This window comes from Zootoca vivipara, chromosome 11 (genome assembly GCF_965207765.1).
Source record: "Zootoca vivipara chromosome 11, rZooViv2.hap1.1, whole genome shotgun sequence".
Lineage (NCBI taxonomy): Eukaryota > Metazoa > Chordata > Lepidosauria > Squamata > Lacertidae > Zootoca > Zootoca vivipara.
Window position 1 is genome coordinate 14,105,666 of NC_142594.1, and position 15,764 is coordinate 14,121,429.

General features: G+C 42.0%; 1 protein-coding gene across 3 annotated transcripts in view; it reads right to left on the reverse strand.

Annotated features, from left to right (window-relative positions):
• Positions 1-15,764, reverse strand: part of ANO10 (anoctamin 10) — an 88,055-nt gene that overhangs the window by 42,419 nt on the left and 29,872 nt on the right. The window lies entirely within an intron of this gene.

Genomic DNA, 15,764 nt, shown 5'->3' on the forward strand with positions numbered 1-15,764 from the left:
ACCAGACAAGAAACACATCAGGCAAGGACAAGGCAATCAGTGTCTTAGTTTACAATGTGTGAATCCCCGAAGTGAGAAAACCAATCATTAGATAAAAATAGATGCAACACTGAGCCAGGAAGCTTCAAGCCAACTTTGGCCTAAATGAACACAGATGAAAAGGCAGTGGCACAAAGGGTCTATTACAAAAAGCACGCAGTAAAAAATGTCCAATGTGAAGTGAGTGCAACATGTTCTCTCGTGTAAGCAGCAATCATATTAAAATGAGAAACTTTTGTTTGCAAGAAAATTCTTCTGAATATGAAAAGTTGATTTGTACGAGGTCAATAAAGGGCACACGGTATTTTAAAAATGTATGCCATGCCCAGGAAGTATATACTATAAACAGATACAATTATTAACCCAAATAGAGCCTAGGACATGACAATTCAAATATCTAAATATGGACTGTTTGCACCAATCTTAGAGTCAGCTTTTCATAATGTTGTTAATGGTGGAAACGCTTCAGTAGAGTTTGTAGTTCTAACATGTAGAAGATCAAGTCAAATGCAACAAAGCTGAACACAAGGAATCAGGGGACAGTTATTGCAGCCCATCAAACAACGTAAATGCATTGATTTTGTCTGTGCTAAAACACTCAGGAGGTGACTAATTCTGACGCTGACAATTGCCAAATAAATGTCAGCAAGAGTGACAAACTTGAACAAACCGATTTTGTATTGTACCCAGAAGGATATGCTGCAGCAGGCAGCAAAACTGAGCCAAAATACTAGACAATAAGTCAAAGGGAGGATAAGATGTGTGGGGACCAGATCTTGGCATTCGAATCCTGCAGCTGTCAAACACATTTCATAAAAGGTTTCTTGTCTGCAGAACTCGCAAGATACTTAAAAAGAGGACAAATGGAAGGAAAAACAAACTGTAGCAGAATAAACTGGCGTAACAAGGGCAAATATACCACTATTGCAGGACTGCTGCATTCTAAGTATCATCCTCCCTACCCAGAAATGTTCATTTGCAATCTGATAATTCATTGTTGCAAAAGCAAGATCCATCAATAAGATGTTTAATGCAAGATCTTTGGGAAAAGAGATAAGTCACTATGTTGAAACATTATATACTCAGAAGATTCTGCCTTTATTTTTCAAAAGACTTCTTCTAAACCTAATTTTGAACACAGCGTGACAATTGCCTATGCAGAGGTACAGTATAGCCAAGTCAGGCCTGGTGCAGGCTGAAGCCAGTGAGGAACAGGAAAAAGAAACCAATGGTGTACAGATTAGGGCTGGGCTTTTCAATGCTGTGATATATATACAGTGGACCCTCTGAATATGAATTTAATTCATTCCAGGGGTCCGTGCGCACCCCGAAAAATCCGTATCCAGAGGCGCCGCTTCTGCACATGTGTGCAGAACACTTCTGCACATGCACGAGCAGCAAAACCCGGAAAAATACATGCGGGTTTGCCGCTTTCGCAACCCGAAGTTTACATTACTCGAGAGTAACATAACCCAAGGTCTACTGTATTGTGATGTCTGAATTAAGGGTGGAGCTATGTAGAGGCACTGGCTGGGGTCATGGTTTTTCCTGCATCGGGATTTTTGCCGGAGCCTGCTCTGGTGATTCGTTGTCCCCTGCAGGAGGCAGGGAAGAGCTGAGCCGGCAGAGTTAAAAGGGGCTGCAGGAATCGAGAAAAGCACTGGCTGGCTGCATGGTTTTTCAAACATTGTGATTTTTGCATACCACACACACACTATTTGCAATATATTGCCGGGTCAAAAATTATTAAACCAGTATCACAATATGGACTTCAAACTGGTATCGAACAACTTATCGATATATCACTGGGAGTGGCCGCCGAGACCATATAACACCTGTCCTGATAGACCTACATTGGCTCCCAATACGTTTCTGAGCATAATTCAAAGTGTCAGCGCTGACCTTCAAAGCCCTAAACGGCCTCGGTTCTGTATACCTGAAGGAGCATCTCCACTTCCATCGTTCAGCCTGGACATTGAGGTCCAGCTCTGATGGTCTTCTGGCGGTTCCAGGGAACCAGGCAGAGGGCCTTCTCAGTAGTGGCGCCCGCACTGTGGAACACCCTCCCGTCAGATGTCAAGGAAATAAACAACTATCTGACTTTTAGAAGACATCTGAAGGCAGCCTTGTTTAGGGACGTTTTAAATGTTTGATGTTTTATCAATGTTGTTGTTGTTGTTGTTGTTGTTGTTGTTGTTGTTGTTGTTGTTTCTGTTGAGAGCCACCCAGAGTTGCTGGGGAAACCCAGCCAAATGGGTGGGGTATAAATAATAAATCATCATCATCATCATATCAATATCAATATATCACCCAGCCCTAGTACAGATGCAGAACAAAATAACTGACATGCAACTGGGGGAGGGGGCAGCAAATTGGAAAAAGAACTTTGTGTAAGGTGGAAAACAGGAATAAGCACTGATTCTGAAGGGATTGAGCAGCTGTGAACAGCCCATTTTACTTACCATGAAAGGTCTGGAGACCCCATTTTACTTACCATGAAAGGTCTGGAGACCCCATAAAAGCTGCTGCCTGATTGGGATTTAGGCTAGGCACCACCTGGCAGTCAAAAGGCAACACTGCAAGCTTTGCAAAAAAATATTAAGAATTCAAATAGGAAGCTGCTGTTTGAGTGGCTGGAAGGACCTGTTGCAGCACCCTCCTTCCATGGCAGCCTCAGCTGAGGCAAAAGTAATGCTTAAGGAATGTGGAAGGTGTCGACCATGTGAGTGCTCTGAAAATCTCTTGCAGAGGGGCATTTAGGGAGAATGATGCGGGGGTCATAGCTGCCAAGTTATCCCTTTTTTAAAGGGATTTTCCCTTATGCTGAATAGGCTTCCTCACGAGAAAAGGGAAAACTTGGCAGCTATGGCGGGGGTTGCCCTAGTTGAGTGAGCCGTGATTCTGGTAGGTGGAGGAAGGTTGAGAGAGACGAAGCCAACAAGATGCATCCTCTCAGCCATCAGACTCTCTTTCCCATCAAGGGAGGATGAAAGCAGATGAAGAGGACAAGGCATCTCTCCCTTTTGGAGAGATTCCCAAATAGAATGTATTGTGTCTGCATCCGAAAATGGCAGTCCTTTATGAATTGCTTGAAAAACTTGAGGTCCAATACCATTCCAAGGGATCCATCTTTCTACAGATCCCAGATCTACATTTTCCTTGAAGAACATGCTTCCCTGCTGCTATATCCAGTACTGAAGTTAACACTTATGTTCATTGATTTCAGTGGGTATACTCAAGAGTAGGATTTATGCTATCACCTAGAGCAGCCATCCCCAAACTGCAGCCCTCCAGATGTTTTGGCCTACAACTCCCATGATCCCTAGCTAAGAGGACCAGTGGTCAGGGATGATGGGAATTGTAGTCCGAAACATCTGGAGGGCCGAAGTTTGGGGGTGCCTGACCTATAGCATGATTAAGAGTAGCTCCTAACCTCAGCTGCTGCTTGTTGTGACATAACAAAGCATACCAGCTGTAAGTGGGGGACAGGAAGATCTCCGTGACAACCTAGAGTTAGAGCATCAACAGTGTCCAGATTGGTCCAATGCTGTCACATGATGGCAGCGGGGCCAGCTCAGCTCCTCTCTGCCCCCAGAATGAGACTGCCAGTGGCAATTTTACCTGCCCACTCTCTCAGCAGGTAAAATGGGGGCTCTGCAGCACCAGAATGACTCTGGCATCACTCCGAAGGCAGAGGCCAGTGCCGCTAAATGTATAGACACTTCTGCCTATCTAACATCCCCACATCCCAGAGCAAAGGAGGGTTGGATTGCTCTGTAACAGGTAGATTCCTTCTTTTGTTTTCTAGATTTCTCCCTTTGACCCTACGAAACATTGTCCAGCAGTCTATGCAAAGACATAAAAAGAATAGAATTTTTAAAATATATTCCTGAAATTTCTTAATATACTTATAGACATCTGTTCCAGAACTGGGATTATAACTTTATAATAAATCTAAACTAAAATTAGAAATTTACATCTAATGATTAGATGCTAAAGCTGCAATCCTAAACGTACTTATTAGGGAGTAAGCTCCTTTTAAAAACAGCGGGAGCTACTTGCAGTAAACATCCACAGAACTGCACTGGTAAAGCTTGTGAGAAGTTTTTCATTTATTTTCACCCGAGGCATTTGTTCTTTATTATTCCTGTTGATATTTGGAATGTCAAAATGAAATTTCACTAGACCCATGAGAAGACAGAGTTCAATTAAATTAACTAACAGCCTGTGTACTCATGTGCCCTCTAGTGGGCGAGTTCCCTTATTTAATAAACGAGACATTCATTAAACACCTACTCCATAAAAGTATTTCCTAATGGCAATCAAGACGTGGGGATTAGTCACTTAATTTAGCTGACATTTTCTAAAAAACCATTTATGATGACAAATAGACTACTTTAAAATGATAAAACAGATCAGCCTTTCAACAACAGTTCCAGAGGAAGATTTTTATTTTTTTAAGGCAGTTAATTACCGGTAGGCTTTCACCAAAATGCCTGAACAGTATTTTACTATTGATTTTGAACAGAGTCTTGAAGAGGAATGGCAAATTATGAAGTGTTTATAGTATGCAAACCTCTCCAGCTAGAGATACTCGTTATTCTATTGTTTAGGAAAGTTTTTAATGTTTGATGTTTTATCATTACAGGTAGGTAGCCGTGTTGGTCTGACGGAGTCGAAACGAAATAAAAAAATTCCTTCCAGCAGCGATCCTCAGCCACCTCACCCCTTGCTTTTTCATGCAAGTCCATTTGCAGTCGTTTGCAGTCGTCAACAGCTATCAGTCAGTCTATCACCCATTTCCACCACCCCTCCCCACCCTTTCTCTACATATAAGCGTCTGGGGACTTCTAATTCAGTGTATCTGAAGAAGTGTGCATGCACACAAAAGCTCATACCAAAATAAAAACTTAGTTGGTCTTTAAGGTGCTGCTCGAAGGAATTTTTTTATGATGTTTTATCGCTTTATTATTAATAATAATATTCTGTTGGGAGCCGCCCAGAGTGGTTGGGAAAACCCAGCCACATGGGTGGGGTATAATAATAATTATTATTAGTATTATTATTACTCCCCTCAAGCAGGAACCCATATGCAACCTTGCTAAACATCCTACTAGTAAAGGACACCGTCCCAGAAAGAAATACATCCTAAATTCCCTCTTTCAGCGATTTTTTTCAGGGTTGTCCATCTAATGTGATGATAGCCAAAATCTGGGCCAAAAACGCAACATGAGTCATATTAATGGGATAGACTGAACTCTGAGACCCCAAATGGTACACAGCTATACAGCATGGGCCTATGTCTGTGTATTTGTGGTGGATACACAAGGTAGGCAAGTGCATTTAAAACCTCATTACTACTGTGGGAGCACACTTGAAAATATAGCAGGAAAAGACCTCAACAGATGTTCTGGTCAATCCTCTAGACAATCTGACAGGTGTGGTGTGTTTTTTTTTTACACTATTATTAATTGATTAATTAAAACTATATACCGCTCTTCATCTAAAGATCACAGGGCAGCTCACAACCTAAAAATACAAAATGAGAACACAAAATGCTTAACAAAAAAACCCCCCAAACCAATAGCCCCCACTCCTACCAATACATTTTAAAAGGCCAGATTGTTTAATCTGCCAAAGGCCTGGTTTAATCTGCCAAAGGCCTGGTTATAGCCTCCCTGAAGAAAGCATTGCACAAATGGGGAACCACTGAATAAAAAGCCCCATTCTTGTGTTGCCACCCTCCGGACCTCTCATGGAAGGGGGCACATGAGGAAGGGCCTCAGGTGGTAATTGCAGGGTTTGGGTTGGTTCATATAGGGAGGTATTGCAATCCTGAGCAGTTAAGGCTTCATAGATCAAAACCAGAACTTTGAATTGGGCCCGGAAACTGGCAGTATCAGGTCAGGATCATTGTTGTGTGCTTGCCTCTGGAGAGCAATATGGCTGCTGAACTCTGCACCAGCAGAAGTTTCCGAACCACCTTCAGAGGCAGCCCCACATATAATGTGCTGCTGTAATCTAATTAGACATTACCAGGGCATAAACAGAAATTAGGCTATCCTTGTCTAGATAGGAATGCACTCTGTGCCATCGAGGCCATCTGAGCCTCAAGTGACAGCAAAGGATCCAGGAGTACCCCCCCCCCAAGGCTATGAACCCAGTCCTTCAGAGGACCCCATCAAGAGCATTTCAACTGCCCCCCTAGTCTCCCCTGCAACAGAAGCAACAGCAAGCGGAGGGGAGATAGCCCCGCTTTCATTTCAGCACACAGAAAATCACGGATTCAGAGATGGCTCTTAGACATACAGGTTCAGTTAAACACATTTCATTTAGTCAATAAAGCTTAGTGAAACGTTACAGAAACGTTACTCTCTCATTCTTGAAGCATGGCAAACAGAAGCAAACACATTATTCACACAAAGGCTTCACTGATGCTGAATTTAGCGATATAACTGTTTCCAATGTCTTATAATATGTAATGACAGCATCCATTTATTTATGACACAGGTGAGATGCGACCAATGCATGACAACACCGCTTGTCATGAGACATCCCAAGGAATTTGAAGATCTAGTCTGCAGTCTTCTGAGCATTGACCTTGCAAAGTCCCATTGATCCCAAGTAAGTGTGTGGAAGACTGCAAAGTTGCATTTCTAAATTCTTTTTCAGATTCTGTACCTAACATTTGGACACAAAATGACCATATTCTTTAATCTGAAATCCTGACAACATTGTCAGTTAGTGATGTTATTGGCTGGAAGAGGTAGCAAGTGATTTCAAGATGGCAGAGTTTAGAGGGCTTTAAAAATATGCATGTAAAGCTATGTGTGTAATAACAAGAGCAAACAAAATATTTATTTTAGCTTGCATTTCTCACACACCTCCTAATAGCTTACTTTTATCTTATGACAGTTCCTTTGACTAGTGTTAACCTTGATCAAGCATATTATAGGGTACGCATTTTCAGCAGCTGCATGCTGTGCCTTCTTTGTATTATCCACTGTACAGATTCAGCTTATTATATGCACACATTAGAAGTCTCCTGTGACTTCTTTTGAAGACCTAACTGTATAAAAAAAGAGAAAGCAGCTGCATGCTGAGTCCCTTCCACAGCACCAGAGCTAATGAAAAATACCTCTGAGAATTACCACCCGACTAATTTCTTCCAGTCAGAGAAGGGACGCTTTGGACTGACACTTTCATCAAGTACAGAATGGAATCAGTTGGGGGAGGGGGGGAATAAGTAAATAATTTATTTTGACAGTCACTTCATAATGTATTGTGACAGCCCATAAGCCTATATATTCAAAAATTCAATTTCATGCATTTTGCAAAATTAATTCTGGAAAATCGTGTGTGTGTGTGTGTGTGTGTGTGTGTGTGTTCATTCCAGAACCCTATTTAACAAAATATAATTTCTAAAAGACAATTATTTTGTATTTCAGATGTTGCTTTACAAAATTAGCAGATGTTTAAATTGTCCCGAAACAACAGGATTTAAAGAGAATCCCTATATAAATCATGTTGATGTCACAGTCCCTAATTACACTGAAATTAAAGTTTTGCAGCATATTTCATTAGCATACTTCCAAGCACTACTGGTCTTTGCTTGGACTCAATTACCTCTTTAGCATGCTGAATTCTGGAGAGGCCTAGCCTACAGCATAGCATATGCTATCACTTTAGCTCAAGTAGGGAGAAATGAGATTACGAGAAAACGGGTAAACAACAATCCCATGTCAACTACGGTAGGAATGGCCAAATTTGTCCATCTTGGTTTCATTCCATTTCTCATTTTTCAAATCTTAAGCTCAGTTCCTCAATTTCGACATCAGCTTGGGGTTTTTTTTAAGTCCTCTTTAAGGTTCATTAACATTTCATGCATATTTATCCTAATAAACCTTTTCACAAGCAATTCCCCCTAATAAAAGGTGTATTTTAATGTTATATTCATTAATATGTGCATTTTTAAACACTTTCCCCTAATATATGAATTTTTGATACACATCATTTGGTTGGGAAAGTGCATTATGAAATAAAAAAGTGTGCAATTCGTAACAGTGTGCATTTCAAAAGATAGCTGAGTTGCGGTGCATATATTGTTTAAGGTAATGTGAACCGGGTAGTTTTGCATTAAAATGCGAACCGAATCTCTACCTTCCCTAATGGCAACACTAACTAGGTCATGTCCCAACCCTTTTGGCATCATGTTCACCAGGGCAACATTCAGTACAGTAGGATGTATTCCAAGTACAGGGTCAAAGCAGGTCACAGTGGTCTGACACACAACTGGATTTGTGCAATCGCTAGCAGATACCAAGAACACACGTCTGTGATCGTGTTTCCCAAGGCCATTATGGAATTCCCCAGAGTTCCAGGATCATCGCCTACATTATTGCAGTTCTGAACCAGAGACAGCGAAAAACAAATGAGCCCATCTCATGTTGCCCAGTCTCTTTGGGACGCTGGCAGTCAATGCCTGCCCCCCCTTGCTTAACAGGTTTACTCCAGGCTGCAGATGGTTGCTCCATTTGGGGGCCAGAAAGGAATTTTCTCATGTCTGGCTGCAGATAGGCACATTTTTCGCCTTCCTTAAGTCCTCTGTAAGTTAGGATAGTATTCTCAATGGTCTTTGCACTGAACAACCATCACAACTTGGAAGGTGAGTCAGGAGAGGACTAAGTTGAAAACACACCTTTCCTAACACTCTTTTTTGTTATTTTTAGTTTATTTTGACAAAGTAATAATCATAAATAAGTAAGAATAAAAATGTGCACCCCACCACCGAGACCATTCCATAATAACTATCCAACCTTCCAAAATTTCAACACCTCTTGTGATGGTTTGACCCCTTTCTGTTTTAACAGTACAGTCACATGGTACCTCGGGTTACAGACACTTCAGGTTGCGTGTTTTCGGGTTGCGCACTTTGCCGAACCCGGAAGTACCGAAACGAGTTACTTCCAGGTTTTGGTGCTCGCGCATGCGCAGAAGCGCTAAATCGTGATTTGCGCATGCGCAGAAGTGCCAAACTCTGACCTGCGCGTGCACAGACGTGGCTCTGCAGGTTGCGAACGTGCCTCCTACATGGATCACATTCGCAACCCGAGTGTCCACTGTACAAATTCTACAAACAGCCTCCATATCTCCTCAAAATAATTTCTCCTGCACATTCCCCATCTTACCTTAATGGCACATGTTAATTTATCATTAATAGCCAAATCCCACACCGCTTTATACCATTTTTCCATTTTATATTCTGCTTGCCCATTCCACTTCCTAGCTATTCATGCAGCTGTCAATAAATTGGGGGGGGGGGCTTTCCTAACACTCTTAGCAGAAAAACAGGGGCTTCCCCATAGCTAGGAAGCTGCCTCTAATTAGAGCTTTGCAATGTGGAATGGGAATGTCCAGCGGATCTGGGCACATGCTAGAAAAGGGACCTGCTCTTAGCCTAACCATATGTTAGGGTTTCACTGCAGTCAAAATCTTCAGCTTGAGAATGTTTGGATTTGGATCAAGCACAAACCAAAACACTGTAAACAACTAAAAACATTGGCAGGATTTCAAAAAACACTTGCAAGGTAACGAGAACTACTGGTATGGTGAGAACTGAGTGTTAAGAAAATATGGAGAACATTATATGATGCAGTTGGAAAAGAATAACTATGGAAACCATGGAGGGGTGAAGGGAAGTCCAGGGATTCAGAGAATCCTATGTGTTTATGATTTATTTGTGACATTAACTGTTAGAGCTAAAAATGAATAATTTCTTTTTAAAAAAAGAGATAGCCAGAGCTGGGCAGGGGGTTTCTCTCTCTCTCTCTCTCTCTCTCTCTCTCTCTCTCTGTGTGTGTGTGTGTGTGTGTAAAGGCAGGCATCTACATCAAAAAGCAGTATGAGGTTGTAAGGCAGCTTTCAAACAGCCCCACATTGCTATTTGACTGCTTTTGCATGTTCCCAGAACACATAAGACAAAGCCAAGATGAGCAGGACTGCATTGTCCACTCCCCAGCTAGTGAGCAGAAGGTTTAATCCTGGTCTCTGCAGCACAACGGGAGGCGGGGAGGATGCATCTATTTTCTCCACCCCCTCCCAACCGTGAGTTCAATAAGGGTTTTAAAACTCTTGATTAAGCCTACATTTGGAGTGGCGGTGAAGAAGATGCAGTGTCTCCTTCCATCACCCCCCCCCTGCTTCTATGACCATACACTTGATTAGCGTATAAACATTAGGGCAGCCCCCCCAATTGATTTGGGGCCCAGATCCAGCTAGTCCCAGGTTGGGGCTGATCCAAAGTCTTGGACCTAGAGCAGATATGGGGTGTGGACAACCAGGCCATTTATTCAGGTAAAGTTTGAGGTGGGGGAGAAAAAGTCCCACGCCGGCCACTCATTTCTTAATTGTAAATAATGAATAAAGTGTATCCAAATTCTAAACCCCAAATCAGGGTCCACTTCTTCCTTGCTAACCGCAATTGCACTGTTGTGGTTTGCACCAAAGCTCAACAACTGATGTGGAGTACCATATAATTTCCCCATTTCACTGCCCCTTCTCCTGTTTCCTCCTATACCTAACCACCACCTGCAGTCGATCCAAGCACAGCCTGTGGCTGCCTATTAATACATGGCAACAAATGTGGCTGGAGCCTTAGCGGAGAGGAACGAACTGTTTCAATAGTGCAGTAATTGGCCTTCCTCCTGGATTGTGACAAATGAAATGTTTATGTTCAACTAACCGGGCAATAATTGTATACATTGAAATTGTCAAGGCACTTATACCAGAGACAAACCCAATTAAGTCAATGGAATCTAAACAAGATTAGTAGGTCAGGCCTTAAATATTTCAATTAAACATTCCACTGATAGTATTGCAGCAACTAAGAAGCCTAGTTATTGGTAATGGCCCCGGAGTGCCAATTCCCAGGCCCCAGAACTCCTGCCCCTTTCCTTCTCCCTTAAAAACAAACAAACAAACCAAAGTTTTGTTTTACTTTGCTTACAGGTACAGGGTAATAACCCAGCCACTCACCATCTTAATTTGCCCAGGCATATCTATCCATATAATTTATCCTATGCCAGTTTTATTCAAATTTGTGTCATGGGCCTATGCCCAACATCCTTTAGTCAAGGGGGAATCCCTGAGGGTCAAAGGTAATGACTGTTTAAAGGAAAGGTGAGCAAGGGCTCTTCAACACTTCTGCTTGTCATGTGCTTTCTGGACACGGATCTGAGCTGTTTTCCATTTGCCCCACTGCTTTCCCCAGGAAAACCTACTCTTCAGTGCTGAATCGGGAGAAAAGGTCAACCCACAGAAATCACATTGGAATTTGCTCTGAGTCAGAGACTAAAGATGGGGAAATGGCAGGTCAAGTAGAAGTGTGGGTGAGCGCTTCATGAAGTGTTTCACAATCGGGGGCCATATTTATTTTTATTTTTTTTATTTTTTAAATTTCTATACCGCTTTATATTTTTAAGAAAAATCTCAAAGCAGTTTACGGCATATTAAATCAATAAAACATAAATAAAACAATCTGAAGAAAGTCAAATATACAGAATACTTCAAAGCATAGTACCCCCAGGGTACTCCAAGGGACTAGCACTCCTTTTTGCCACGTGCATTTTCTTGGGAGCAGTCCTGGTTTGTTTCTGGTGGGAAAGGGTGATCACCAAGGCTTCCGTTTTGACCAGTAGAGCCCATGATCTAGAACCCCCAGGTCAGATAAGTGCGATGCCCTGGCTCTGCAAGGCATGGGGTGAAATCCACTCCAGCGCCTAGCCGAGTGGAGTCATCTGGTGCTGCTGACTTGCATCTAGTAAATAACTGTCTACTCAGAAGAAAGTCACACTGAGTTCAGTGGGCCTTACTCCCAGGTAAAGGTGTGTGGGACTACACTGTATAGTGTTTTATCTAGGCCAGGCATCCCCAAACTGCGGCCCTCCAGATGTTTTGGCCTACAACTCCCATGATCCTTAGCTAACAGGACCAGTGGTCGGGGAAGATGGGAATTGTAGTCCAAAACATCTGGAGGGCCGAAGTTTGGGGATGCCTGATCTAGGCAGCAAAGGGCTCCTCTGAATGACAAGATCTTTTTGCACTAGGTCAGTGAGGACCACTTGCTATTTAAAATTCTCCCATATATATAGAACTCCCTGTGCGCCTTTTGGACTGTATCTGTAGGTTTCCCCCTCTGTGTCAAATAACTGGGGTCAAATAAGTGTTGTTTAGCTGCCCACCCCCGGCTATGCCCATGGGGGGGGCACAGGAAGGAAACAAGGTCGGAAGGGGCCACGGTCGGGAAAAGGTTGGGAAATGCTGCTTTAATGCATTATTTTTAAAGAGATCATACTACAAGGCAAATACCCGTACTTTCCATTACAGTGGTATCTCGGTTTAAGTACACAATTGGTTCCGGAAGTCTGTACTTGACCTGAAGCATACTTAATCTGAAGCGAACTTTCCCATTGAAAGTAATGGAAAGGTCTGCGGAGTACTCAACCTGAAGTGTACTTAACCCGAAGTATGAGTGTAATTGGTTCTGGAAGTCCGTACTTAACCTGAAGCGTACTTAACCTGAAGCGAACTTTCCCATTCAAAGTAATGGAAAGTGGATTAATCTGTTCCAGACGGGTCCGTGGAGTACTTAAACTGAAAGTACTCAAACCGAGACGTACCTAAACCAAGGTATGACTGTAATTGTATTAATTCACCACAAGATGGCGGTGTACAAAAATCTGAACGAATACGAAGCATAAAATACTGCAAAATCCTTTTGTTATAGTCTGTAAGATCCAAAGATGAATGGTGTGTGTGTGCTGTTTACTAATTTTCATCATTTCCAATGATACTAAATTCAGAGAGAAAGAAAACTCCATCTGTTTTCCCTTCAGCGTATATCAATTTGTAGAACTTCACTTTCCAAACAAACCCCAGGTAATTTGTCTGTTGTTTCAAATCTAAACATAAGTCTTATTTCAGATTTGCTGACTTATGAACCAATACCTTTTCTGTTGCTCCAGTGTAATAATCTTCATTGAAAATACAGATGGAAAACAGTGGGCTGGTTATCATATAATGTCAAACTACTGGTTTGGCAAGACATGAGTAATCTGTGGGCTCATGCACTCCATGCTTCATTGTTCTGATTTCCCTCCCTGATGTCCAGCTAATCATAATTTGAAGTTACTATATACCCAAACCATTAAAAAGCTGTGATTTCCCCCTAATCAGAAATTCAGAAAGAATTAGCAGAGGAGGAGAAAGCATGCAAGCCGACAGCATATTACCAAACCGTTTTGTATGTGAATAGTGCCAAGGACAGTGCTATTTAGAAAGTTTCAGTTGGACTGCAAAGAAATTATCATAGACCAAAGAAATTATTATAGACCAAAAGTGTGAATTTAAAATTTCTAATTCTTGTCCAGCATGGAGGCAAACATAAAGAGAGATTTTGTGTTTCATATTGTGTGAAAATGAGCTATTACAGCTTTAAATAAACTCCTTAGTAGAAAATATGTGTTAATGTAAATCACCATGGACTTTGATTGAACCTCCTGTAGCATTCTGAATTAGTTATGCCCGATAATTCTTTTTCACATGTATGTACCACTGAACCAAGTCACTGCTTGATTTTCATAAGCTGCACTTTACCATCTGTGACCTTAACATGCAAGCAGAGATGCATTTTACTTATTTGGTTCTGAAAACAAATACAAATATCTGAATAAAATATCCAACGAGCAGCTTTACTCATTAGTTCTCAAATGATTCAGGGTTTTCAAACTTCTTTAAGAGAATGAAAAAAGTCAGTCAGAGTCTTACTTGATGTCTGCTTTTCTGTGTAGCCAAAAATGCTATGGGAAACCCAGAAATCCTCTTCTAAAAGACTCCAGAGATTCTAGATATCTCAACTAGCTAATTTGTTGCCTTCAAGCTGCTGGTCACTATTGCCGCAAATTTTCTAAGATACTCATAACAAATGCAGCCTATGGATTGTATCTGGTACCTCAAGGATTTTTTGTGACCCCCTCAAAACTTGGCTTTAACATATATTATTATTTTAAAATAGCCTTTCTTTACAATAATTGACTACTCCCACAGCCCCCCTCCCCTGCTGCGATGACTTGATGAAAACAAGTTTATTGGTGACGCTCAAAAGATTCCACAGTGTGTGTGTGTGTGTGTGTCTATAACTGCTTCCCCTTTCCTCACTATGATACTATGAGGCCAAAGCTTTTTCAAAGCACCCCATAAATCCCCCTTTTAATTTTTCTGAAATTACTGTTTCCGTAAGTCTCTCTTGTGACAGTGTGATGCCAAAACGTTTACTTTGCCTCCATTCAAAATAATTTCAAAGCAAAAGCAATTTGTTCTTTAAAATATTATTATACAGAATTTAATAATGAACACTGATTAAGAAATGACTGAAAACAGCACAGAATAACTGACAGGAAAGTATTTTGGAAGGAAGTCTAGAGAATAATCTAATCTCACAGGCCTTGTCCACACCTCACATTAAGCCGTGAAAATCTGACCACGTATGATGGCATTTCTGCAGGTAGACTATCCCAAAATACCACAAAGTGGCAGGAGAGCTGGACAACTTGAAGCAGGACTTTTCATCCATCCCGAGAACTACTTTACTTTCAGCTGGACTCCAAAACTAGAATACGTCTGGCCACAACAATTGGTCAAGACAACTGTTTTGCACAAACCGCTTTCCAATGCATGGATCTGCCCCAGTAGCATGCAGCTGCTAGCTCCTATGTGTGTGCCCCCTCTGCAACTTGCTGGGATCTTATAATAGACCTATCCATGTACAAAAGGTTCCCTAACAGATAGGAAAGCTTGAAAAGCAATGATGCATAAGATTCTCTAGCTAGTGAGATGGTGGATGTAGCAGTCAAGGAAATGCACAGCTTACAAACTCTTATGGTCAGGGAACTGAATTCCGCCACCTTAGGGTTGCTCATCAAAAAAGAAGTAGGAGTTAGCCTCGGGTTCCGGTTTCCGCCTGCAGGAATGGCGGACCTGTTTTCCATCTCTCTGACCTTCGTAAGGAATTTGGCGGTTGCTAGGGGAGTAAATGGCAACCCCCTACCCTCTCCGGGGGTTACGGAGAGGGGCCGCTGGCCCGCGATGCCCCCAGACCCACTCCGACTGTTTTTGGAGTGGGGGGAGCTTGGGCTGAGCACTTATGAGGGCCAGGACTCCCGGACGCTAATCTGCATGGCGGGGATTTCCATGGTTAAAGAAGATAATTAGGCTTAAATCTATGGACATACTTCAGAAGGAGGGGAAGAAGCGCTGTTTACTGCTGAGAAATTTATGCTGCTGAGGGAGAGGAGTCAAAGATTGTACTGCATCTGGAAGAAGGATTGATGGGGACGGAGCGATAAGGGAAGTGAGTTTTTATTTTTTTCCTTCATATTGTTGCCTCGTACCTTCCCGGACGCGATGTCCTGGCTTGTTTGGAGTGAAAGAGAAGCAAAAGACTGTGTGAGTTGAACTTTATAACTGTTGTTACTGAGCATATTTTTTAAAGATGTGGAGTTGCCGATGAGAAAAGCCCCCCCCTAGTCGGACGGAAGGAGTTCTGGACGCGTTCGGAGGATTTATGAGCTGTGACGCACTTTAAATTGGAGCAGCGACCTGAAGCTAAGTTCAGCTATAGGGCAAGGAGATCCATTAATTTACCAAAAGTTTATGGTTTGATGTTTGGG